The sequence below is a fragment of the Pogona vitticeps genome, chromosome 4 (assembly GCF_051106095.1).
Source record: "Pogona vitticeps strain Pit_001003342236 chromosome 4, PviZW2.1, whole genome shotgun sequence".
Taxonomy (NCBI): Eukaryota; Metazoa; Chordata; class Lepidosauria; order Squamata; family Agamidae; genus Pogona; species Pogona vitticeps.
Window position 1 is genome coordinate 201,744,984 of NC_135786.1, and position 26,107 is coordinate 201,771,090.

The window sequence follows — 26,107 nt, forward strand, 5'->3', positions numbered from 1 at the left end:
ACTCCACCCCACCCCCAGGCATATCCATATACTCATATGAAATTAACCTTATGAGATAATCTTGTGTTGAAAATGAAGAGACAGCTATTTTTATGGGGAAAAGCTGGGTGAATGTGAGATTTATATGTTGGACCAGTTAATAGGTTCAGATGAGGAATTGTTACCATTTTCAATATTATACTCTAAAAATGGTTTACTTCTCATGGACAAATGGTGGAAATCGCTATTATAACACTTTTAAATAAGTATAGGAAAAATAAAAACAAAAGAGCTCTAATATTTTAAAGACTAAGAGATTTATTTCAATGAGAGCTTTCATGGATTACAATCCACTCCTTCAGATGCAAGAAACATCCAAGAGGACTAACTTTCTACAGGACCAATGGCCAAAATACTCCTGTGTAGTAATGCTGGCAGAAGAAAAATCCTATGGTTGGCAGCAGCAAAATGCTGGAATGAATGAGCCCCTGTTTTGATTCCTGCTTGTAAGCCAAGCCTCATGACTGGCATTCAATAAGGAATTCATTAGTTAGTGGCAATTTGACACTGTGAGTTGTGTCATTTCCCTTCCACCAGCACCAGAACACAGCAGGATTTTGGCCAATAATTTATTTAGCTATTCTCAAACACATGTCTTTGTAGACCATTTTGCTGAAAATATTGTCTTAATAAAAGATCTTCACATGTGTATAAACAAAGACCACAAATTCTAACCGGCATACTCTGTAGGGAAGCTCTTGGGAGGCTGTGGCCCAATAAACATCAGAAGTTTCCACAACTGGGAATAGGAATTGACCTGTGTAGCCGGTGGGACTATGCATTTGGTGTCTGGACAAAGCCCATCAGTTTATGGAACATACCTTTAAAGTCTATCTATGAATTCCTACACTGTTAGAGGAATTAACTGGATCTTTAGAAAATAATTGTTCATAAATATTTGCTGGAACATAGTAAACTTGATGTTCAAAACTTTAGACTTGAGTGGAGTAATAAATTAGGTTTTCTTACACAATATCTTCAATGGAATACTTATTTTATCTTCTATATGTACTATACTTCTACCCTGTTTCCCTGAAAATAAGACCTAACCTGAAAATAATCCCTAGTATGATTTTTCAGGATGCTCATAATATAAGTCCTACCCCCAAAATTTGTTGTTGTTTAGTCGTTTAGTCTTGTCTGATTCTTCGTGATCCCATCGACCAGAGCACGCCAGGCCCTCCTGTCTTCCACCGCCTCCCAGAGTTGTGTCAAATTCATGTTGGTTGCTTTGATTACACTGTCCAACCATCTCATCCTCTGTCGTCCCCTTCTCCTCCTGCCTTCACATTTTCCCAACATCAGGGTCTTTTCCAGGGAGTCTTCTCTTCTCATGAGACGGCCAAAGTATTGGAGCCTCAGCTTCAGGGTCTGTCCTTCCAGTGAGCACTCAGGGTTGATTTCCTTTAGAATTGATAGGTTTGTTCTCCTTGAAATGCAGGGGACTCTCAAGAACCTCCTCCAGCACCACAATTCACAATTCAAAAATAAGCCCCAGTTAAGTGAAACCCCACCCTCCACCATTGTACAGCAACTAGAAGAAGATGACATGCCTGTATTTGAATAAATGTAGATTGTAGTACATGAAAAAAATAAAACATCCCCTGAAAATTAGCCCTAATGCGTTTTTAGGAGCAAAAAATAATATAAGGCCCTGTCTTATTTTCAGGGAAACACGGTTCAAGACTGAAAAAAAAAAACCCACCATGCAACTGCTGTTGCTTAATCATTGTGCTCTATCTGCATTTGAACACATATCTTATATTATTTCCATATTATTCTTAGGACATATGCACTAAAGTTATAATTTTTATTAATATCATATGAACTGGTTTAATATATTTTATTTTATTCTCAGTGCTTTAAAAATAATGCTTTAAAAGGAAGATGAATGCCTTTTCTATATGTTACTCTTTGTCTATGTGTCCCTCTTCCTTCCCTCTAGAAAAGAGGCAACCATAGATAGATAGATAGATAGATAGATAGATAGATAGATAGATAGATAGATAGATAGATAGATAGATAGATAGATAGATAGATAGATAGATAGATAGATAGATAGATAGATAGATAGATAGATAGATAGATAGATAGATAGATAGATAGATAGATAGATAGATAGATAAAGACACACACACCTCCCACTACTGCAAGTGTTACACTGGGTGGTTTACAAGATTAAAACTTACAACTCTCAAACCCCACAATAACAAAAAAAATTAGTACTAAGCCTACACAAATGACGCCTGACTTTGGCATGTAAAAAGCTTATTGATAACACCCAGAAGCCCTCAGACAGCTCAGTCAATGAGCAGAGTTTGGACAAGCCGTAGCCCAGAAACAGCAGGAGTCCCACAGTTCTGCAGAGCCAGAAGTTAGGAGTTCAATTCCCCAATGTGCCTCCTTGAGAGGAGCCAGACTTGATGATCCGTAGAGTCCCTTCCAGCTCTGCAGTTCAAAGATGATGATGACAATGATGATGATGATTTCAGAAATAATAATTGAAGTAATCAGTTCATATGCTAATTCATAAATCATGGAATCACAGAATCATGAAGTTGGAAGGGGTCTATAAGGCCACTGAGTCCAACTGCCTCCTCAGTGGAGGAATACAAATCAAAGGATAAATGCCAGCTGGTTGTCTAAATTTCTTTTGAATGCCTCCAGTACTGGAACACTCACTACCTCTTGAGGTAACTGGTTCCACTGTCTTACTGCACTAACTGTTAGGAAGTTTCTCCTAGTATTCAACCCAAATCTGGCTTCCTATAACTTGAGCCCATTGTTGCATGTCCTGCACCCTGGGATAATAGAGAACAGATCCTGCCCCTCCACTGCCATACAGTGGAGGGGCAGGATCTGTTCTCTATTATTTTTATTTATTTATTTATTTATTTGATTTATTTGATTAGACTCTACCACTCTGGGTGGCTATATATTTCAGGTATTTGAAAAGTGCTATCATATCTTCCCTCAGTCTTCTTTTCTCAAGGCTAATCATGCCCAGTTCTTTTAGCCTTTCCTCACAAGGCTTGATTTTCAGCCCCCTGATCATCCATGTTGGCCTCCTCTGAACTTGTTTCAATTTGTCAGCATCCTTGAAATGCGGCGTACTCAATATGAGGCCTAACCAGCACTGAATAGAAGGGAACGAATACTTTGTGGGATTTTGAGACTATACTTCTGTTAATGCAGCATAAAATAGTGCTTGCCTTTTTTGTAGCCACCTCACACTGTTGGCTCATATTCAGTTTGTGATCTACAACAGCTCCAAGATCCTTCTTGCTCGTAATTTAGCTGAACCTGGTATCCCCCGTCTTGTAACTGTTCATTTGATTTATTTTTTCTAGATGCAGTACTTTGCACTTCTCGCTGTTGAATTTCATTCTGTTGTTTAGAGCTCAGTGCTCAAGCCTATATAGATCATTTTGAATTTCGTTTCTGCGTTCCAGGGTGTTAGCTATTCCACCCGATATTGTGTCATCCACACAATTCAGTGAGTTAAACATTTTCATTTCTTAACTTTAACAACAATAAATTAATTTTTCAATTTCTAATATTGAACAGTAATGAATTAAATTTTAAATCTATAATTTCATTTTATGCATTTCATACCTGATGTGAAAACTTTAGTTTTCCAGATATTCTGAGCTTTAACAGCCAGAAGTCCTAAGTGACATGGTAAAGAAGAAGGATTTTGTAGGAGTTATCAGTGTTATGATATGGGCAATAATACCAAAACATACCAAATATATTTTTAAGTACAGATATACTAACAGTAACTGACCAGGAGTAGCATTGTGGCCTTTTATTTATTTCTATAATATTTATTTATTCAGTTTAGATCCCACAATTAAGGAAGCTTACAATAAAATAATACAAATACATTAGGTGAATAATACAAACACAGTCAGTAAATAAAACTAAGGAAACATTGTTCTGTCTACATGTACACGGAGGAAAATGCCATGCCTTGAATCCTTTATTAATTAAGAGAAAACCTTTAACAATGTTCAATATGACAAGATGATAGACTTACTCATGTACAAATTGAGTAATGAACATTTTAAAAATAAATGTTTAAGGAAATAAAGATCATGATTATCAACAAAAAGCAAACACCCCAAGAAATGCAGTTAGAGATGTAAAATGAACTTGTAATTGCACACTGACAATTACAATATCTTGCGATTTGGTTAAATTAATAATCAGAACACAGCTGTGCAATAACTCAAAATAGAGAAGGTCTGGATCAGTTCCTAAAAATAAAGAACAGGCAACAAATCATACAAATGGCTTTGAAAATGTGCACTGTGCTGGTCTATGTAACCAAAATTCTGCTACATAGCATGGAATCATGAACTTTAAAACAAGCAAATATTTAAAAAAAATAGCAGCTTTTGAAATGTAGATTCATCACAAGATGCTAGGAAGTTCTTGGATCTAGAGGGGATAACCAATGAATTAGTACTAAGCAATCATAAAACACATAACATGTAGAAGGCAGGAATACTTGGGCCATGCAACAAGAAACAAAAAACTACAGATTGCCATAACCGAGTTGAGATATTGTAAGTGAGAAAAGACGTGCAGAAAGAAGAATTATTGATCCAAGAATCTTGGAGACTGATACAGATGAACCACAACATTGCTGTTTAGCGCTGCTGTATCCAGAGTCAATGTATGACATACAATCTGGAGGAAGAGGGTGGGGGGAAGTTGGTACATGATAACGGTTAAACATATAAATGGAATGTAAAGAACGAATAAGGATTCACAATACCAAAGCACTAGATCATTAAATGAAGTTGGACAGTCAGAGATTCAGGGCACAGAAAATAATGTTCTTCACTCAGCCCATAGTTAAATTCTGAAATTTACAACCACAAGAAGATGTGGGCAGGTTTAAATGAAGAGCAGACAAGTTCATGGAGGACAAGAAATCAATGCCTGCTGGTCATGTTGGATGTGTATTACTCCCCAGTAACAGAGACAGCACCCCTTTCCTTAGCAGTCCTGGAAATTGTGAATGGGAGTGTGATTCTGCACTCATGTCCTACTTGAAGGTTTCCCATAGTTAATGAGTAAACATGTGTTCTGCAAGATGTTATTGAACGACAGCATCCATCGTCTTTTACTACGTTGGATGGGGCTGAGAGCAATTGAAATCCAGGAACTTCGGGGGGGGGCACACATTTTTTTATCCATGCCCCAGGCATCTGTTTGATCACAGTGGCAACTTAATGTTGGACTAGATAGGCCCCTGATCGCATCCAGCAGAGGTCCTTCCGTTGTTTTTATGTGATTAAGCTGAAAAATCGGGAACATTGCAGTCTTCCCAAATGCCGCTAGACAAATAGTGTTGTGGCGGATTGTGTAAAAAATAAAAGATCCAGGGTTTCAGAAATTCTTCAGAAACAAAATGTTCCTGCAGCCTTCAGATGTCTTCTGTCCACCTTAAATATTTTTCTATGATTTTCTTCCGGAGGAATACTTAATGCTGTTTAACCAGGCTGCTGGATCAGTGAATGCATTCAGGCAGCTGCTTCCCATCTGCTTCTCAGAGATCTTTCATTTGGACATATATTGCAATGAAGCTCTACGTAGTGGTGGCATTGTGCTCCTTTTGCCCACAAAGAAAGGACAGTTCAAAGGGTCATTCCCAGCACAGTGTGTCCCTAGATTTCAGAAAACACTTTGGAATAGCTGCTTGCGGTAATTTCTCTCTCAAGCTAGCAGAATCGAGGCAGAGGACAGCTAAGGCAAAACATCTCATCACAATATGCACTAGCTTTCCCTCACTCAAATCAGTTCCTGTTGGTCTTCAATCCATTGCCTGTCCAGAATCTTCTTCATGGTATGTATATGTGTGGTAATATATTCATTATATTTCCATCCTACCTTTTCTCCATGGGCTTCACAACCTAAAAGAGCTTGCAAAAGTTAGTTTTGGGGGACTATAACTCCCACCCACCTCCAGGCAGAATGGCAACAGGTTATCTCAGGTCTGCCAATCCTTTCTTTTCTCTCTGCTCCCTCAAACTGAATTCATGGTTGTAGGTACAAAACTAATCAGAGGCAATAATCAGCCCCTGAAGCCACACTCATCTTTGCATGCTTCAAAGTCAAAGCATCTGCAAGGATGTTTTGCATGAGCTTTGTATTCACATAGTAGCCAATGTGAGGGTGGGGAGGGAATTAAAATATGTCTCCCTACTCCACCCACCTGTCAATTCCCTTATATATAAATCATATATACATGAGCTATCTCTGCTGTAAGGCAATGCATTTGGGAATGCCTTGATCTTAAACACACAGTTAAGCCTCATTAGCTTTACAAAAGACTTCTTGGTAGAGATGGAAATTCCTAGAACTGGTCTGTTGATTAGGATCAAAATAACTGCCTGCATTTTGGGGCTCTCCTCAACCAGGCCAGTTATGAGGACTGTCATAAGGAGTGCCTGGAATTCATAATTAACCACAACACTGCTGGCAGAAGAAGGAATTAAGCACTGTGAGGTTTGGCATCCACACACTTTGGAACTGAAGGTTAAGCAGCTGCAAAATCAAACTGTGAACAATTTCTAGTAACTCATTTATTCCACTGCCTCTTATTATGTCTCCTTATAGACAACATTCTGAAACGGTATATATCTGTTTAAGAAGAACCTCCATTCAACTAAATAGGAGGTATTTCCAAGTAAACATGCCTAACTTTAAGGGTTACGTGCATTACCTTTCTGATTTGTCACTATCAATAGCATGTATTGCATTTAACTGCTATTTAAAAAATGAAACTATACTTTCCCACACTCTCTGTTCAGGAAAACCTTGCCCTCCTTACTGTTCTCTTAGGAAAAAGTGATACCTCAGCTCTAATAATAGAAGCATGCTGAGAAGAAAATGTTAAAGCTAAATGATCGTTGATAAGGAAAATTTATATAGAGGTTTGTGGATTACTCATATCTTTCTGTGTCCATCACTTTTTAGAGCCAGATTTGTGTCAGTTTGAGCTGGAAAGGAATCAAGGTGGTAAGATCTGGCCAGTGTGAAAGATTTAATTCTGATCATTTGTTTGGAGTTTGTTCACATTTAATACCAAGATCTCATAAGCCCTTACAGTTCCTTAATTGACTGTTGTATAGAGCGAGTTTGGCTATGCTTTATGTGGCTTACTTCCAGATTTTTAACTTGGATAAAGTTAAGTTTATAGTTGGAAACATGCAAGCAGGGGGAAAAATGATTAAGAATCTGAAACTCACTGCATTGAGGGAAAATATGTATTCTAACACTTTAATCTAATCCTTATTTCCTCAAAGGTATGCCTGCTATGTTCAGAGGGACTTATTCCTAGCTAAAGAAAATGATGAGAAATTTGAAACTGGTGTACGAAGAGAAAAATATGTATTTAACACCACAATTCCATCCATACTTACCTAGATGCATGTCCTACTAAGTTCATTGGTCACTCAGTAGATGTGCATAGGTTTGCAAAGCCTAACGGAAAGGATTAGAATAGAGTTCTAATGTCAGAGTTGATGTTGTCACTGGAATTCAAATGTTGCAAAAGTGGCATTTTTCCTTTACAAGCACTCATTTGCCTCTAAATGAGGGTTGCATTTCTCACTTGCTGTGCTTATGAGAAAATCTACGCTACAGAAACCCTAGTAAAAGTGCACATTGAATCATAACATGGTCCCGCCTTTCTGCCTTTGGCTCACTCCACTATATAGCTGTCCCACTGCCATTTATCTGACATGGAAATCAACCATGAGGTTGAAAATAATTCCCACTGTTGCCTTAACTACTGGTAATACAAATAGCACATCCATGTATGTGTGTGTGTGTGTGTGTGTGTGTGTGTGTGTGTGTGTGTGTGTGTGTGTGTGTGTGTGTGTGTGTGTGTGTGTTCGTTCTGTGCTGTCAAATCAGAACTGACTTATAGTGACCCTAATGCATGAACAATAAACATGCTTTATATATTATCCTTTAAGAATAACTTATTCCATACTTGGGCCAAAAATTGAAAAAAGAATACCCGAAGTGATGAGGAGAACTAGGCTTCTGTTTCTTTGACAGCTGTGCACAAGATGGGACTGAGCAACTGTTGTTTTTCCCCACCACTGCAATACTATGATAGGTAAAGCTGCACCTGTAAGGCTCTTATATGGTAAAAATATTGAATGACTTTACTGTGTATTGCATATGGAAAAGACATCCTCCGCACCCTCAAAGAAATAAGTAATTTTCTTTGTTTTCCTCCCACAGTTGTGTGATAACTTCCTTGAGCACCTTCAACCGGAAAGCTTTCCTTTATGAAATTATGTCAATATTTAAAATAATTATTTTATATAAGCCATTTATGACTTGATTGTCTGTTTCCACAAAAATGGGACATTGTATACTCTTTGTGTGCGTTATACAGCCATGCGAAAAAGAAAACACACCCTCTTTGAATTCTATGGTTTTACATATCAGGACATAATAAAAATCATCTGGTCCTTAGCAAGTTTGAAAATTAGGTAAATACAACCTTAGATGAACAACAACATATTACACCACATCATGATTTATATTACTGAAATAAAGCCAAAACAGAGAAGCCATGTGTGAAAAACTAAGCACACCATAAGAATTAAGAGGCTAAGTAGCACCCAGGTGCTGCTAACCAATGCCCTTGAGTAAGTGCTTACCTCTGTAAAAGCCAAAGTTTTAGCAGTTTGTTGGTCTGGAGCATTTAGGTATGTGTTAATACAATGCCAAGGAGGAAATACATCAGCAATGATTGTAGAGAAGCAATTGTTATTGCCTGTCAATCTGGGAAGGATTATAAAGCCATTTCCAAACAATTTAGAGTCCATCATTCTACAGTGAGGAAGATTATTTACAAGTAGAAAACATTCAAGGCAGTTGCCAATATTCCCAGGAGTGGACATCCAAGCAAATTCACCCCAAGTTCAGACTATGCAATGCTCAGAGAAACTGCAAAAATTCAAGAGTTACATCTCAGACCTTAGTTTGCACATTAAATTTTAAAGTTCATGACAGTACAATTAGAAAAAGATTGAACAAGCATGGTTGAAAAGGTTGCCAGGAGAAAGCCTCTTATCTTTAAAAAGAACATGGCAACAGGGCTTAGGTTTGCCAAGTTGCATCTGGACAAACCATAAGACTTCTGGAATAATGTCTTTTGGACAGATGAAACCAAAGTGGAAATGTTTGGCTATAACGCACAGTGCCACATTTGGCAATAATCAAACTTAACATATTAGTGCAAACGCTTCATACCTACTGTCAAACACAGTGGTAGAGAGGTGATGATTTGGGCTTGCTTTGCACCCCAGAGGCTGCACCTTGCAGTCATTGAGCTGACCATGAACCCGTCAGTATACCAAAGTATTCTAGAGTCAAATGTGAAGTCATCTGTCCGACAGCTACAACTTGGCTGGAAAAGGGTCATGCAACAAGACAATGATTCCGAGCACACCAGCAAATCTACAACAGAATGGCTGAAAAAGAAAAGAATCAAGGTGTTGCAATGGCCCAGTCAGACCTCAACTGGATTGAAAAGCTGTGGCAGGACGTTCAGAGAGTTGTGAATAAACAAATGCCCATAAACCTCAATGAACTGAACCAATGCTGTAAAGAAGAGTGGGCCAAAATTCCTCCACAATGATGTGAGAGACTGATAAAGTCATACTGAAAACTATTACTTTAAGCTATTGCTGCTAAAGGTGGTTCTACAAGCTACTGAATTATCAGGTGTACTTGTTCACACATGGTTTCTTGTTCATCTGAGGTTTTATTTACCTAATTTTCAGACCTGTTAAGGAACAGATATTTTTATTAGGTCCTGATATGAAACGCACAGAATTCAAAGAGGTGTACTTTCTTTTTCACATTACTGTACATGCTGTATATTGTATATAGTATATTTGATAAAGGGGCTAACTGGTTTTGATTTATACATGTGTATTTTCTTCTTTTTCTTTTAAACAGACTTGGTTGTCTGTTTCCACAAACACAGTATGCTGCATAGCATAAAGAGGCTAGGTTTTGATTTACACATGTATATTTTCTTTTCTTCCCTCACCTCTTTATGGCATTCTGACAGCATAAGGTTGCAACACAAAATACATTGAATTGGAAGTAAGCACCTTGGACTTACTTCTAAGTAAACATCATAGGATTGCACTGTAAGGCTGAAATTCTACAAATTCCTCAGAGGAAAGCCAACTGAACACAGTCTTGCTTACTTTTGAGTAGACACTGAATGATTTTGTCAGCTAGCTTTCCTGTTTGGGAGGCATTTTATTTTGTTAGCTGTACTGCCAGTTTCTTTCTTTTTTAAAAAAATGTCCCATGTTTATTTCCAGGAGACAAACAGATTGCACACATTCTCTGACTGTGGCCTACAGATGTCTAGTTGTTTTCAGCAAGGCTGCTGTGTTATGTGCCTTCAGACCTTGCCTTTGGGCATAAAAGCTGTATAAGCAGTTGCTCAACAAACACTGAAAGCTGCAACAACTCACAATAACATGTTATTTATGATAGAGTAGATGGTGTTTCAGAAACCAGGCCAAAAAATGACTTTTGACAACCCTCCTCCCTTTGCAACCCTTCCCATCAGGTTGTATGTAGGTGGAAATCATGCTATCGGAAGACTAGCCACTAGTGTCACTTAGTAGGAACCCTTAACTGCTTTCTTACTGGCTCTGGTCAATGCTGCTGCTCTGAAATTCATTTGCAGCTATGAGCAGAAATTGGGAAATTTATTTTAGTGGGACTACAAATTGTAGAATCCCACAGCCAGCATGGCCACTGTGATACATAAGAATGATAGACCAAAAAGAGTGTACTTCCAATGTATGGATTAGTCATGAAGTAAATCTGTTATGGATGCATTCCAAATCCAACTTTAATTAAATGAATTAAATTCATATGGACTTTGAAGATATTTATGCATACTACTGAGGTGAGAATTTACTTTGTTTATTGAACTGTGAACCAGAAATTTTTGCAACCCCATCCTATATAATAAATGTGAGAAATAACCAGAGATGGAGACTTGCGTTGTGGGACACATTGTCAATTTCGATTTAAGTCACACTGGTGACTTGACTCAAAGTCAACTCGGTGTTTTTTTTAATGACTTGGACTCCATTTGCAACTTGGAATCCACCCAAGTTTTAATAGGGATTCAGACTTGGAGCTTGGGACTTCTACCAAAAACTCAGATTCAGATTTGGTACTCAGTCCCAATTTTTGAGTTAATAAATACATTTGAGTTTATGTCCACACAGCAACTGCTGCTACATTGGGACAAGGAAGAAGGGAGAAAGCAGAAAATTAATTCAGGGTGACCAAGATGAGAAATGCCTTAACCCATTCGCTTACAAAGACATGTGACTTCCCATAGATACATGTGGCCAATCAAGTAGGACCCGTACCTGCAGGTTGCAGTGTGTGGCCTTTTCATTCCATCCCTTTACCTCAAACAATCTATCCAGATTTTGTGGATATTCAGTGTGTTCAGTTGTCTCCTCCCTGTTAGTTAATCCTCTACCACCAGATATTTTTCTTTGTCCAGTGGCCAAAAACAAAAGAGAAAAGGTGACCTGAGATTTTAACAGCTGTGTGGAAGAGATTTAACCAAGTGTTGTTTGGCATGCAAATTATACCTGCTTGGTTTTCCTTCTCTGCATAGCCATTTAAAAGTGCAGAAGATCTGTCTTCTTCAGGACCCTGTCATCATGTTTTATGCAAATCTTGGGATGCCCCCCTTATGCCTGCTGCCTTCTGTTATGTATAGATGGAGTCATAAATTTAAGATACTGACAGTGGGAACCAAAATAAATATGACTATTTTACAACAATACAATGAATCTCGCTTCTCTGGATTATCTTGATTTACTTTTCAGCCATTCTTTGTTCTGAATCTTATCTGAAAAAAAGGTCATTGTGACCCAGCCAGGAGTTCTATTTTCCTTTAGTCTGAGTATAGTGCACTGTTAAAGCAATCTCACCAATATGTTTTAAAGGAGAAAAACTCAGAGTTAGGATGAAGTGTGCAAATGGCTATTTTCTTGCCACACATTTCATACACGCTCATAAACAATTTTTTTAATAAGTGGTGCTTTATATGTGAGCTAGCTCATTATGTCATCATGCATCCATGGAAGAGGGCTGCAAGAAAGCTCATGCTAAATAAAGCTTGCTGTTCCTGAAGACACTTTCTTTTGTTATGGCAAGAACAGAAGTATTGTGTCCCTTTCAGACTAACAAGTTTCTTTATGTGTAAAATTTTCAGTATTTCAATTCTCTTCTTCAGATCCACCCCCACCCCCGGGTAACAAATTAAGATGGCTGCTATGCCACCAAAAATATAGCTTGATGCTACAACCTTCAGGCAAGATATATGGATATACAGTATTGTTGTTGTTGTTTAGACGTTAAGTCGGGTCCGACTCTTTGTGACCCCATGGACCAGAGCACACCGGGCCCTCCTGTCTTCCACTGCCTCCCGGAGTTTGGTCAAATTCATGCTGGTAGATTCGGTGACACTGTCCAACCATCTCGTCCTCTGGCATCCCCTTTCCTCTTGCCCTCACTTTGCTTTCCTAACACCAGGGTCTTTTCCAGGCAGTCTTCTCTTCTCATGAAATGGCCAAAGTATTGGAGCCTCAGCTTCAGGATCTGTCCTTCCAGTGAGCACTCAGGGTTGATTTCCTTTAGAATAGATAGGTTTGTTCTCCTTGCAGTCCAGTCTCCTCCAGCACCACAATTCAAAAGCATCAATTCTTCGACGGTCTAGCTCTCACTTCCATACATCACTACAGGAAAAAGCTTTGACTAGGAGGACCTTTGTCAGCAAGGTGATGTTTCTGCTTTTTAAAATACTGTTTAGGTTTCTCGTTGCTTTTCTTCCAAGAAGCAGACGCCTTTTAATTTCATGGCTGCTGTCACCTTTTGCAGTGATCATGGAGCCCAAGTGTATTGGAATGTGTATTAACATTTTAAAAGTAGCAAAATTAGGTTGTGAGAAAGACATTATTTCTAATGTGTATTACATCACCATTTGTGTAGAAAAACAGTATTGCCGCCATATTAACATGGCAGTTTAATGGTACCCATGTATTTATTGGGCTAAATCTAAATTTAATCCAAATTAGAATAGACCTATTGAAAGAACAGATCCTATAATTTTTGTTGATTTCAATGGCTCTACTTTTGTTGGGGCTATCATTAAATTTAGCCCATCATTTAAACCCTGTCCCAGAAGTTGATGACAATTTCACTAATCATCCCAAGTGTTTCAAAAATCTGATTGTACTTTACTCAGGACAATTTTTCAGCAATGTATTTAATTATTCTAGCACGCAAATAACATCAAACCTCCCCCGCCCCAATGCACACCTGTTCTGTCTCTGCAGCTTGAATTCAGGACTGGCTATCTGTTCTTACAGATGTTTGTAATATTTTGGATTTCCCCATCTCTGCCAATAGTTTACACTTCTGATGTGGTGTTACTGACACGATGGGGTGAAACCATTAAGTCTACACTTTCACAGCTTCTTAGGTTTTACTTTGGTACTCAGAGTAAAGTTAAAAAGAATGTAAAACAAACTGGTTTTAAGAATGCCTCCAGGGTTTTCCCAAATCAACAAGGTTATCCAGAGTCTTTCCAGACCACAGTCTGGTAGGAGAAGAAATAAAGAAAAACAAATTTTGCCTTGTAATATTAATCGGCACTGTTTAAAAACTTATGATACTCAGGGGATAATGGTTCCATCATGACATTGCCACTTGCTGTTATTGAAACTATCACCCTGTTGCTTGTTTACCTGGATTTAGAAGATTAGGGAATTGTGTTTTACTCTACATTCAACACAGCGTCTGTGAAAACATTTGCCATTTAATAGGCTGAAACAGACACCACATAATCACTTCTGGGAACAACTTAAAGCAAATGAAATCAGGAACTATTCATTTTCCCCGTTTATGGGCCATTCAGTAATTAAGCAGAAAACTATACCTGCCTTTATTAATTAGTGTTATGAAATGGCATTGGTGAGTCTAAAATTACCCTCCATTAATATGTATTGGTTCTCTAAATTAAGCAAATTGAAACAGTATTTCCAAGCTTTGAAATAATTTTCTTTTAAGTACATGTGCAGATAGCATTTAGAACAGACCATATTTATAATGCTTTCCACAGTTTAGACTTTGCACTTTTATTGACAGTTCTCTTTTTAGAATTCCCTTTCCCAGTTCAAAGAAATTCAACATCTGTCATCACATGAAATACAGATTAAACACAAGTGTCAAGTCAAACACTTTAGGATGATTTTGTTTTCAAATAATACCCACAGTCTTCTAAATTTTTTTTTCTGTACTTGTCTCTTGGAGGGAGAATATGCACTGTCTATGAGTTTTAGAATACCGTGGAAGAGTGCAAGCTTTCAGTTTCTCCAGAGATCTTCATCTGGCAAAGTGGTATAAAAAGTGGAGGGTCAGAGAAATATTCAAAACTTGGACCAGCTGTTGTGGTCAGGAGGTCAACTTAGACTCAGGCGCTATTCAGTTGTTCAGTGTCTGGGTGGGCAAGATGTGTGAGGAGTGACAAACAAGCAAACCTATATCGATCTGTGAAGCTGCGCATGTGAACCAGACCTTAGATTTCAGTATCACTTTCAAAATGACAGGACACTACATTTGGAAATGGATATATACTTACTTAGTAATAAGTCCCATTGAATTCTATTTACATCTGTTGTTATTGTTATGTGCTGTTAAATCATCTCCAAAGGATAGTGACTCCATGAATAAGCAATCTCTAAAATGTCCTGTCCTCAACAATCATGCCCAAGTCTTGCAAACTCAAGTCTGTGGCTTTCTTTAGGGAGTCAATCTGTCTCATATTTGGTCTCCCTCTTTTCTTGCTGCCTTTAACCTTGCCTGGCATTATTGTCTTTTCGAGAGAATCTTGTCTTCTCATGATGTGCCCGAAGTAGGATAGTCTCAGCTTCAGCATTTTTGCCTTCAGAGATAGCTCAGGCTGGATTTGATTCTAGACCCACTTGTTTGTCTTTCTGGCAGTCCAGGGTATCTACAAAGCTTTCCTCCAGCACCACATTTCAAACAAATCATTTTCCCCCTGTCATCTTTCTTGACTGAAAATACAAGAGTGTGGATTATCTTGGTCTTGGCCTCCAACGACACATCCTTACATTTCATTGTCTTTTCTGATTCCTTCATTGCTGCTTTTCTGATTCTCAGTCTTTATCTGATTTCTTGGCTGCGGTCTCCATTTGGATTGATGATTGAATCAAGGTATACAAAACTATTTTAACTGTTCAATTTTCTCATTGTCAAAATTAATGTTTAGCAGTTCTTCTGCAGTCATGATTTTTGCTGCAATAAATGTGTTCGTCTTTAGGGTGTGTGTGTGTTGTCTTAACAGTCTTTAATCGTTTGTAGTGCAGTTGTTGACAGGAACTCAGAGAGCTGTGTTCTAATCACTGTGTCATTACATTCAGTGGAGCAACTCTTAGACACACTAGTCTGTTTCAACAACAGCAACAACAAAAGTTCTGTGACACCTCTAAGAGTAACAAATGTATCTAGGTAAACTTTCACCGATTACAATCTACTTCTTCAAAGAGGCTTCATACATTGCAGCTTAATAAATTTAGTTACTTTTGGGTCACAGTGCTTCTGGCTTTGTTTTTGTTTTGTTGGTCTTGCTTTCACTGGGGTAACACTGAGCAATACCAGTCTTTTATTACAGACTGAACTAGCTAATAGCTCAGTGGTTTAGGTATTTGGTTGTGGAGCCAAAGGTTGGAAGTTTGATTCTGCACTATGCCTCCTACAAGCAGAGCCAGCCTGTGTAGCCTTGGGCAAGCTACACAATCCTAGGGTGCCTCCGGGGAAGAAGGGAATGGTAGACAACTTCTGAGTATTCTCCCCTGGAAAACCCTGAAAAAGCTCACCATAAATCAGAATTGACTTGACAGCATGTGATTATTATTACATATCTCCAACTGACTAAACTCACACAGGACTATTGTGAAGATGAAGTGCAGAAGAGATGAAGGATGTACACATCCAGGGCTTAAGGCGGGACATAAATGTAACAGATATTTGACAATGTTCAGCAAGTACTTTGGGCCTTTGGTGTCTTTTTTTTATTTTAGTATGACTGCTAAACTCATTAGTTTGCACAGTGATCTAACAGTGCAGTCCTACATGTCTTCTCAAGAGTAAATCTCTTTGAATTCTGTTGGGCTTACTCCATGAAGAGCAGATAATTTAATTCAAGAATCTAAACTTATTTTAGGAATTCCCTGTGTAGTGGATGGAGTGACAGAATAAGACACAGTCGAACTGGGTTCTGCCACGGAAACTCCCAGGGGCGTTTGTGGGAAGCCGCCTAGAGTGGTCTTAACCGACCAGATAGGCGGGATATAAATTAAATAAATAAATAAATAAATAAATAAATAAATAAATAAATAAATAAATAAATAAATAAATAAATAAATAAAATGTGGAGTCCTTTGCGCTGAAAAGCGACACCAGCGCCTTGAAATTCTTAACTATCTCACTTCTCTTGAAAAGAGAAGGTTCTGGCTTGAAGGCGTATAAAAGAGACTTGCGGTTTTCAACATGGCTGAACTTTTAGAAATGAATATTCTATCTTGGACAAATTGGTAGAGTGGGTTCTCGGCTTTGGGTGGCCTTGACTTCCTTGGATGTAAACCAGTCCCAAAAGCGAAGGCTTCCTTAGCATTTTTCCCCAAGCACCCTCCCCACCGCCCGGCCTCTTCCCCTGCTAAGAAGCTAGAAACCGCCATCCTGGGAAGGTGGGCGAGACGTTTTCTAGACGCTGCCGTGCCATTTCAGCGCAAAAGACCCCTCACATTAACACTCGCTCAGGGGCTCTGGCGGGAACTTTTGATCGCCTTTTCTTCCCGTTGACACACTCTTTCTGGAGAGCCGGCAGCTCCCTCGCCGCCGCCGCCACCTCCTCAATACACTTTATTCAATAATTCTGTTAGTTAGTGACTTAATTGGTTAAACATAAGCGGATACTTTCTCTCTCTCCCTTATCTCGCCCACCTCACCCGCCCGGTCCTTTGGGGAAAGGCAAGGAGTCGGGAAGCTGAGGGAACACCCGGCCCGCACCCCACCCCGCGCCCGCCCCAGAAGACGGCTCCGCCGGGGGGGGAGCCCTCCCCACTACTTTCCCCGCTCGCCCCGCCCCCGCCCCCTCCTCCTCCTCCTCCCGCTCGCTCTCTTTTTAATAGCCGCTCTTTCTTTCGGCAACTCTCAGGTTACTTGGTTAAGTGCGCTCTCCGCCGACCTCGAGCCTGGTTTTGTTTCTCCGGCGCTCGCTCGCTCGCTGGCTCGTCTCCGCCTCGCCTCGCCTCGCCTCGCCTCTCGAGCCAGCCACCCAGCGCCGGCGACTGGATTGGGCAGCCCGGGCTCCTTGACGCCGCATCGCGCCGAGAGGACTTGAGGACGTGCTTCAACAGATGGTTGGGGTTAGTGTGTGTCATCACGTTCGAGTGGGGATTATCGGACGGCCAAGGGCTGCCGAGCCGGAGCGGTGGGGCTCTCCTCGTCCCAAATTAAGCCGGAAAGGTGCCTCTCTTTCTTTCTTTCTTTCTTTCTTTCTTTCTTTCTTTCTTTCTTTCTTTCTTTCTTTCTTTCTTTCTTTCTTTCTTTCTTTCTTTCTTCAGCAGAGGGGGCTGGGAGAGAGAGAAGAGGGGCGAAAGGAGGGCCCTTTTGCCCCCTCTCCTCTCCTCCCCTCAGAGCCCAGCTGCTTGTTCAGGTAAAGAGGCAAACCGCCGGGGGCTTTCCTCCCCTCTTTCCCCCTAGGCGCTTCCCTCCCGCCGTCTCTGTGTGTGTGTGTGTGTGTGCGCGTGTGTGTGTGTGTGCGCGCGCGCGCGTGTCCCTGTCCGTCCCCCTGCTATCCCGGTTTTGAATGGAATGCTTGCCCGGCGCACTTGTCAAAGCCAGTTGCTCTGGCCTTATCAATGCGGCTATTGTATAGCTGACAGATAACAGTGGGCAGAGTTTGATGCCGGCCTGTCTTTGCAGAACTCCATGCGGTTGGAGGGTGCGTGCGTGCGTGTCTGTCACGCTCTGGAAGATGGAGATGGGGCAACTTTTTGACGGGAAGCGGGGGGCGGGGGGGATGCGGGCAGCACGCCCATGTAACGAGACGGGACGGACTTGGGACCGCAACTGCTCACGCACCCGACTTGCTCCCCATCTCTCCTCAAACACCTCCCCCTAATATTCCTGATGCTCAAACAGTGCCCATTAGTGTCTTCGATGCCTCTGGGGCGGATCTCCCAAGTTTGTTTGTGGACTTCTTCTACGAAAAGCCCTTTCCCGGAACTTGTTTGGGAAGAACCCTTCCTCTAGGAAAAAAAAAATTGGACCCCGTGCGCCCTGTCCCCCCCCCCCCAAATCCCGCTGGGATCTGTTGAACGTGCCGCCCGACCCGCTCTTGCCACTTGCTGCGAGACGAGGCAGGTTCTGGCCGGACGGCGCGCTCCGGTTCTTGGGGGTCGCTTGTGGGGGAGAAAGCCGGGCAGCGCGGGAGTCTGCCGAGGACCTTGGCAGAGCTTCCGCATGGATTTTCCAAAGGGAGCGGGAGGAGGAGATCGGGAAGAGAGGGGAGGCGGGAGGGAGAAGGGAGAAAGCACCGGCCGAGCAAAACCAGGAGAAGCTGCCTTCGCAGCTGCGGCGGAGCAGATGGATACAATCCATTTGCAGGTCTGTTTGGGAAAGTTTTACGAGTCGCTGAAAACTAAATAGCATCACCATAACGGGCCATTAAAGTCTCGCTGTATTTATAGATTCTGAACAGGCTATGTGAAGTGTTAATTAAATTTGAAAGAGGTTTCTTTTTTATAGGTGGGGAAGACTAGAGAAGCGAGAGATTTAATTAGACCCGCCGTCTCTTGCTTCACTGACGTCTGGGAGGGCTGCTCGGAGGGAGATCCTATGTGCAGGATGTCTCTCAAGCAGGTCTCCTTCTCCTGACCCACAAGAGGCCTTGCCCCCTTGCAAGTGTTACCAGAATTGCAACCCTTTCGGGCTTACACTTACTGCCTGATTTTGAGCCCACTAAACTCAGCAGGGCCAGGTACAGGATTGGGCAGATTCTTCATTCAAGGGACCGAGAGAATAATTTATCAACAGAAATAGAATGCTGGACTGGCTCATTTTATATACATATCCCTTTTTTTCCCACTGGGCTCCCTATGGAACCCAGCTGCTTGTTCAGGTAAAGGAACAAACCATGGAGGGCTTAGATTAGAACTAATTCTAACAATTTCCTGCTCCAGGAGATTTGTTGGAAAATCTTGACCTATGCACCAACGTTTGCATCCCTTATGGAACCCACTAAAGTGTAGTCTTTTGCATGAGTGGAGAGGGCTCTCGGTCTTTTCAGATGGGAAGTGCTATAAATGATACACCCTTCACAATCCTTTCTGAAATAAGATCTGAGCAGGTAAAGAAGCACAGCACTCTATGATGGATGTTCTGTGGATTCTGGCGCTTGGCTGTGCCAGATATCAGTACCCAGGAAACTGTTTCAAGTTGAAAGTGTACATTGGAGCATTCCTTCTCCCCCCCCACCCCCCACCCCCAGCCTCCCCTCAAAACAGTCTGCTTGGCTGCTTTACAGATTATGTTCTGCTTTGATTCTCAATTGTGCGCCTCTGCAAGAAAGCATCCTTATAAATAACTCCCTCCAGCAGTATTAAATAAGAGTACTGTATTAGCAAACTGCTAATTAGTCTGAGAGTTAAATGACTTAAACTGAAGTATTCTGATTTTCTTTCCCCACACTCCACTCAAAGCTCCTAAGAAGAGGTGGAAACTTTCCCAGGTCTTTTAACGATGAAAAGAAGACATCCCCTCTTCTTGCAAAAGAAGGGGGCGTAAATTTTATAAGGGTCTGGAGAGGTTCCTCCCTTTCATTAGCAGGAAGAAAATACAGAAACATAGTACAGTTCTCTGAGCCAGTTTGTCTCTGTGAAGATGGAGGGTTTGGTAACCACATCATAAAGACAAGGTGCAGTAGTGTGAAGAATGTCGACAGTGTGCGTGCCACGGTGTGGTAATTATTAGGCTGCTTCTTGCTTTCAGCCCTGCTCCAGATGACAATCTACAACCTGATTCTATGCATGTTTACTCCCGACAGTGGGACGTTGAATTTGTTTGGTCTGGTTTCAGGGTAAGTGTGCATGTGGCTGTAACTTCTGTGATCTGAATATTTATGAAAAATTCTTAAACAGAAAACTCTTCTGTTTAAGAGGACAAAGGAAGTGAATCAGAGCAAGGATGTGAAACTTTTCTGCTTGCTGTCCCTTAGCCTAATGGGACTTTCTTTTTTTAAAATAAAGGTGGGTTTGGGGACAAAGACAATGCCCTCAAGCCAGTTCTTAGTCTAACCCTAATCGGCTGTTCCAGATGGGAAGTGTTCAAAGGAATATTTATGGCTACTGCTGCATACCACAGGTTGACATTTGGTTTCTTCCTGACAGCACTTGTGCTGGGTACACACACATGAAGTTCCCATTAGCAAGTTCCTATCAACAGCTGTAAAACTGTTTAGAACTTAAAGGATATTGAAAAGTGAGATGATCTGAAGTAGAAGAGGAAAAAAATGTTCTCAGAAGTAGGGAGACAATCACTGCTGCCAGAACTTCCAACATGCCAGAAAAATTTCTTCCAATTTGTGTGAAATATGTGCTTTGCTTCCCCCCTCCTTTTTTTCAATCTCAGCTGGGCAGGGGTGTGGTGGGGGCTTCTTTCCGTTACACTACAGAATGCAGAGCATACCAGACAAGTTAAAAGCCAATGTGGTGTGGTGGCTGGAGTGTTAGATTTGGACCAGAAAGCTTTCAAATGCCTGTTCGGCTATGAAGCTCACTTTGTGGCTTTGGTCAAGTTTATTATTTTTCAACCTCTAACCTGGGATTATAGGAAGCTGCCTTCCTCCTGAGTCAGACCATTGCTGAGTGTTGTCTATGCTGAGCTTCGAGGTCTCTGGGGTGTTCAGTGGGGCTTTTCCTAGCTGTACCTGAAGGAGTCTTGTGTACCTGAAGGAGTCTTCCCCTGTGAGGGGAAACTGTTTGGCAAAAGGATGGAATACAAATGTTGAGTTATTCAAATTGTGCAATACAAATGGACAGTGGGTCAATCACAGCTACATTCAGGAACTGCTGAACTCAGAAAACAAGTTTTAAGTTTTATTTGCTATTTTTTTCTGGGGATCCTTTTCTAGGAACAATTCCTCACCTGCAGTTTGGTACAGAAATGTAATTTGACTAAACTGAATTGCATTACAGTATTTCCTTTATCCTTCCCCCATCTATCTCTCTGGTCAGGCGAATGGCAAGAATGCAATAACTTGTTTGAGGCTGAACATTCTTTGATGTAGATTGGCTTAATTGTGTGTTAGTTTATCATTTGGCATATTTTTTCTCCTTTTGGCATTTCATAGAATAAGGGAGCTTGTTCAGCTCATGATATGCAAGAGCTGTTGCTGGTTCTTTTTGATTTGATCTCTTAATGGTCAAACCAGTGAGTACAAATACAGTGTTTACATTTATTCATGTAAATCTCCCAGAGCAATTCAAAACATGGTTTCATCTCATCAAAGATCCCATAATGCACTTTAAAAAGTCAGAATAGATTAACGTGGTGAAGCAGACTTTGAATACTGAAATGTGGTTGTTCCTTGTTCTACTTGTTGCCATTTTCTTTTTCTTTTCTTTTTTTAATTTGAGAGAAAATTATTTGATTCCTCTGTACCATAGATATTGGGATAACACTTGTATTGAACTGTGATTTTCATTCTGAACAAGGACCAATGAAAACAGATTGTGAAACATCCTGAGATGGTGTGGGAAAGCATTTCCAAATACGGAAGGCATAATAAACTAACACTCTCAGAGGAAGCTAAGCATCTATGGAAAGAATGATTTTTAAATTGTTTTCAAATGCTATTCTGACCAGGTTACAATTTCAAACTGTTTCAAAGAGTTTATTCTGAGACTTACATTGTGCAGAATCATAAGCTGTCTAGATATAAGTCAAACCTTTCTCTTAAATCTATTGGCAGGACTTATGATGACCACATGAAGCTGAGCTCTTGCTGATGATGGGGTGGGAGGGTTGAAAATATAAGGGTGGAATTCAGATGTGCAGAGATCTGTGGGTAGATTTATGGTTCACAAGTCTACAAACTTAAGTGAGTGAGCTGCACTATTCTTCCTTTATGATGAGTAGGAACTAGATTTCACCTCTTAAGTTTAGCAGGAGTAATAACATCATTTGAAATTATCCACAACTGCAGAGAGCAAAGGTTCTGCTGTGTTAATGGGGATGTTATGCATTTGTTGAAATGAATCCTAAATGACATGCTGTTATTAACATTGAAAAGTGGTTACTATTATCTCTTTAAAAGGTCTTGCTTTCCCCTGTATTTATCATAGAACAATGAAGTTGGAAGGGGCCTATGAGGCCATCAAGTCCAATCTCCTGATCAGTGGGAGAATACAAATTAAAGGATATCTGCCAGATGGTTGTCTACATTTCTTTTGAATGCCTTCAGTGCTGGAGCATTCACCACCTCTTGAGGCAATTGGTTCCATTGCTATAGTGCTCTAACAGTTAGGAGGTTTTTCCTGATATTCAACTGAAATTTTGCTTACTGTAACTTTAGCCCATTGTTGCATGTCCTGCACCCTGGGATGATTGAGAACAGATCCTGCTCTTCCTCTGAATGACAGCCTTTCAAATATTTGAAAAGTGCTATCATATCTCCCCTCAGTCTTCTTTTCTCAAGGCTAAACATACCGAGTTTTTTTAGTCTTTCTTTGTAGGGCTTGGTTTCCAGCCCACTGATCTTTCTTGTTCCCCTCCTCCAAATGTGTTCCAATTTGCCAACATCCCTCTTGAAGTGCAGTGCCCAGAACTGGACACAGTACTCAAGATTAGGTCTAACCAGTGCTGAATAGAGGGGAACAAGTATCTTGAGGGATTTGGAGACTTTCTCTTGTTCTCTGCCCAGTGCTCCTGTCTGTTCAGATCATTTTGAATTTTGTTTCTGTCTTCTAGGGTATTTGTTATTCCACCTAATTTTGTGTAATTTGCAAATCTATTAGCATTCCCTGCACCCCCTGATACAGGTCATTAATAAAAATGCACCCCCTGATACAAGTCATTAATAAAAATGTTGAAGAACACCAGACTTAGGACTGAGCCCTGAGGTACCCCATTTGTTGCTTCCATCCAGTTCAAAAAGGAGCCGTTAATCATCCTCTGAGTATGGTTCTGTAGCCAACTGTGTGCCCACCTGAAAGTTGCTCTATCCTACTCACACCTAGTTAGCTTGCTAATGTACCATCGGTCATCTGTTGAGGTTGCATTGGAAAGATCAGAACACTTTCTGATTTAATGAAGCACAGTCAACATTCTGTTGATTCCCATTGGATTTATGTTTGTGTGAACCATTTGTGTAATGCTTGGAACCTTCAGCATTTGGAAGAAAAACTTCTGTTTCTTAAAATAAGCTGGTATAATCAACTTACTGATATTAAGGTAAAGCAGTCAATTAAATTGCCTTTTCCTTTTCTTCATCCTTTCACAGTTTATTTCACAATCAGTTCAGGGCTTCAGAGCTTGGATAAGTTACTTTTTAAAGTTCTGGCTTCCTTAGAAGTAAGCTCTAAAGAGTTCAGTAAGATTTTACTCTAAAGTTAGGGTATATGTACACAATTGCAACCTACATGTTCCATAGGGATATCCATATTCATCTGTTTGGGCAAAAAAAGAAAAAAATGCACACACAATCTTATGAAACCGGAAAGACTAAGACATTTTATGCGGCAGAAACTTCCCACTTCCTCAGATGCATGGAGACAAACATTTGATGAAGGGAGTACAGTTCACAAGATCTTCTGCTAGATAAAACTCCTTAAGGTGCAACAAGACTCTATCTTTTTTTTTTCAATCTGCATGTGCAATGTTGCTTATACTCCTGCCCCCTTTTACTCCCAATGTATTAAAATCAGGATTGGCCACATTTGCATTTTCCAACATGGAATGGAAGGCTTGCATTGCCCAATAAACATTCACCAGGCATGTGAAAAAAGCATTGTTCCGGTAATCTTTACCCACCCTAACTATAAAAGGAATGGTTAAAGTTTGTTCAGCTGTGACTAATCAATGATAAGTGATTGTGCCGTTAGGTTGTTGTCCACGTGAGACTGGTCCAAGATGAAGTATTGCCATGACATTCCTTAAAGCTTTATATCAGGGGTATTAAGTATGTGCCCCTTCAGCTGTTGTTGGGCTGCAGCATTCATCATCTTCTGGCTGGGGCTGATGGTACAACAAACCACTAGCAGGTGAAAAGACAAGCATTTCCCCACCTACACCTGTTTTAAATGATATCTGGCCAAGGAGACCACATCATGATTTGCCTATCTCAGTCTGGAGAATTCCTGAAACAGCATTGCATGTGTTATAATAATTGGAGCAAACCATAGGCAAAGGGCCTCTATATGTTGTCAGACTACCAGTCCTATCAGTCCTAGCCAGAACAGTCAATGGTGAGGAACGTTGGGAGTTGTGATTCAACTCCATATGTAGAGCTGCACTTTGCTAGCTGCCAGTGTTTGCAGGGGACTTCTGAGATCTAGGTTCATGCATCCGCTTAGCTGGGAAAGTCATTGCGTGGCCCATAGACCATAGACCTCAGCCTGACCTACCTCATAGAGTTATGAAGATAAAGTGAAGGGGAGGAGAGCCATGAATACCACACTGAGCTTATTGGAGAACAAAGAGAGTACAAGTGTAACAAATATTATTTCCTTTTAGACGTATCTGTTACCTCTGTGGGTTCGTTCCTCAGTCCTAGTATAACATAAGGGTATGTCTACATGCCATTGCAGTGAATGGGTGGCTTGCTATAATAAGAATGAGAGGCATTAAGATTTTCAGAGGGTCTACAAGTGAGAAGTTGCAGAGGTTAGCAAACAGTGATGGTTTTCGAGTTGTCTAGCAGTCAGCCTTTCCAGTTTCTAGAGGAGTTTGTTTGGACTCATTGTGAACTTCTCTGATCCCGACAGGGTCAGTATGGACTCCTTTTTTATTCTGTGATCTATAACAGACAACCAAGTATGAACTAACAAGACAGGTTTTATTAAACTTGTAGACATATTCTTTATCACTTTAACACAAGATTGATCTGAAACTCACACTTTAGCTGCACAATTTGTTTGACTCATTAACTTTGAGTCCATTTTATTTGGCTCCCCTTAATGGTAATGTACCCACCTCTTGGCTATGAGTTTCTCTTGTCCGAATCAAGATTGTATAAGTCACATAACCTTATAGAGTGTGTGAAGAACTGTTTCCAGTCCGTGGCACTTTTCAAATGCCCCAGTCCCCCCTCCACAGGGGGTCATATGGCCCCCATTGAGAATGACTGGCTCAGACAAAACCTAATCATATAGCTGCAGTATTTATATCAGGAATGATTAGAGTGCCCTATCAAATTGACACTGGATGGCAGAATAAAGCATTACATAGTTTCAAGGTATACAGTAGTTGTAGACCACTGTATCATGTAGATTAGGAATGCTTAATGCAAAGCTTAAATCAATAAAAAAGCTGTGGAGAGTAATAGAGCCATGACCAGATTACGTTGGGAGAGTGATTCAACCATGCCTGGGGGATGGTCTCTCTGATTTGAATCACGGTATGTAAGAAGCGAGCGACATAGGTAGTGACATAGTTAATATTCCCCTGGACTAAAAAGCAAACCTTGGCCTTATCGGAGCGTCCTTGAAAACTGGAGAGCAATGGTTCTAGAAATCTTGCACGCAAGCTGTTGTAGAAAGGGCAGTCCAAGAGAACGTGAGAAACTGTTTCGATGGCATCTTGACCACAGGGGCATCGTCTGAGATTAAGTGGGACTCTGTGGTATCTACCAAGTAGAATAGCCGACGGCAGTACGTTGAATCTTGCC

At 40.6% G+C, this 26,107-nt stretch overlaps 1 protein-coding gene and 1 long non-coding RNA gene across 6 annotated transcripts in view; one reads left to right on the plus strand and one right to left on the minus strand.

Annotated features, from left to right (window-relative positions):
- Positions 1–3,980: 3,980 nt before the first annotated feature.
- On the minus strand, positions 3,981–17,536 carry LOC140706950 (uncharacterized). Of its 2 annotated transcripts, none has more exons than XR_013545442.1 (3): positions 17,405–17,536; positions 7,476–7,536; positions 3,981–5,963 (listed from the first exon to the last, which is right to left on the minus strand). It is a non-coding gene; the product is annotated as an uncharacterized LOC140706950 (long non-coding RNA). The 2 variants fall into 2 exon arrangements; XR_012086922.2 differs by having other exon boundaries at positions 17,380–17,522.
- SULF1 (sulfatase 1) overlaps positions 17,448–26,107 on the plus strand; it is a 134,924-nt gene continuing 126,264 nt past the window's right edge. For all 4 annotated transcript variants that reach the window (XM_072999011.2, XM_020812507.3, XM_078393807.1 and 1 more), the window contains exon 1: positions 17,448–17,585. The gene's annotated coding sequence lies outside the window, so the exon portion shown is untranslated. The remainder of the gene's footprint in view (positions 17,586–26,107) is intronic.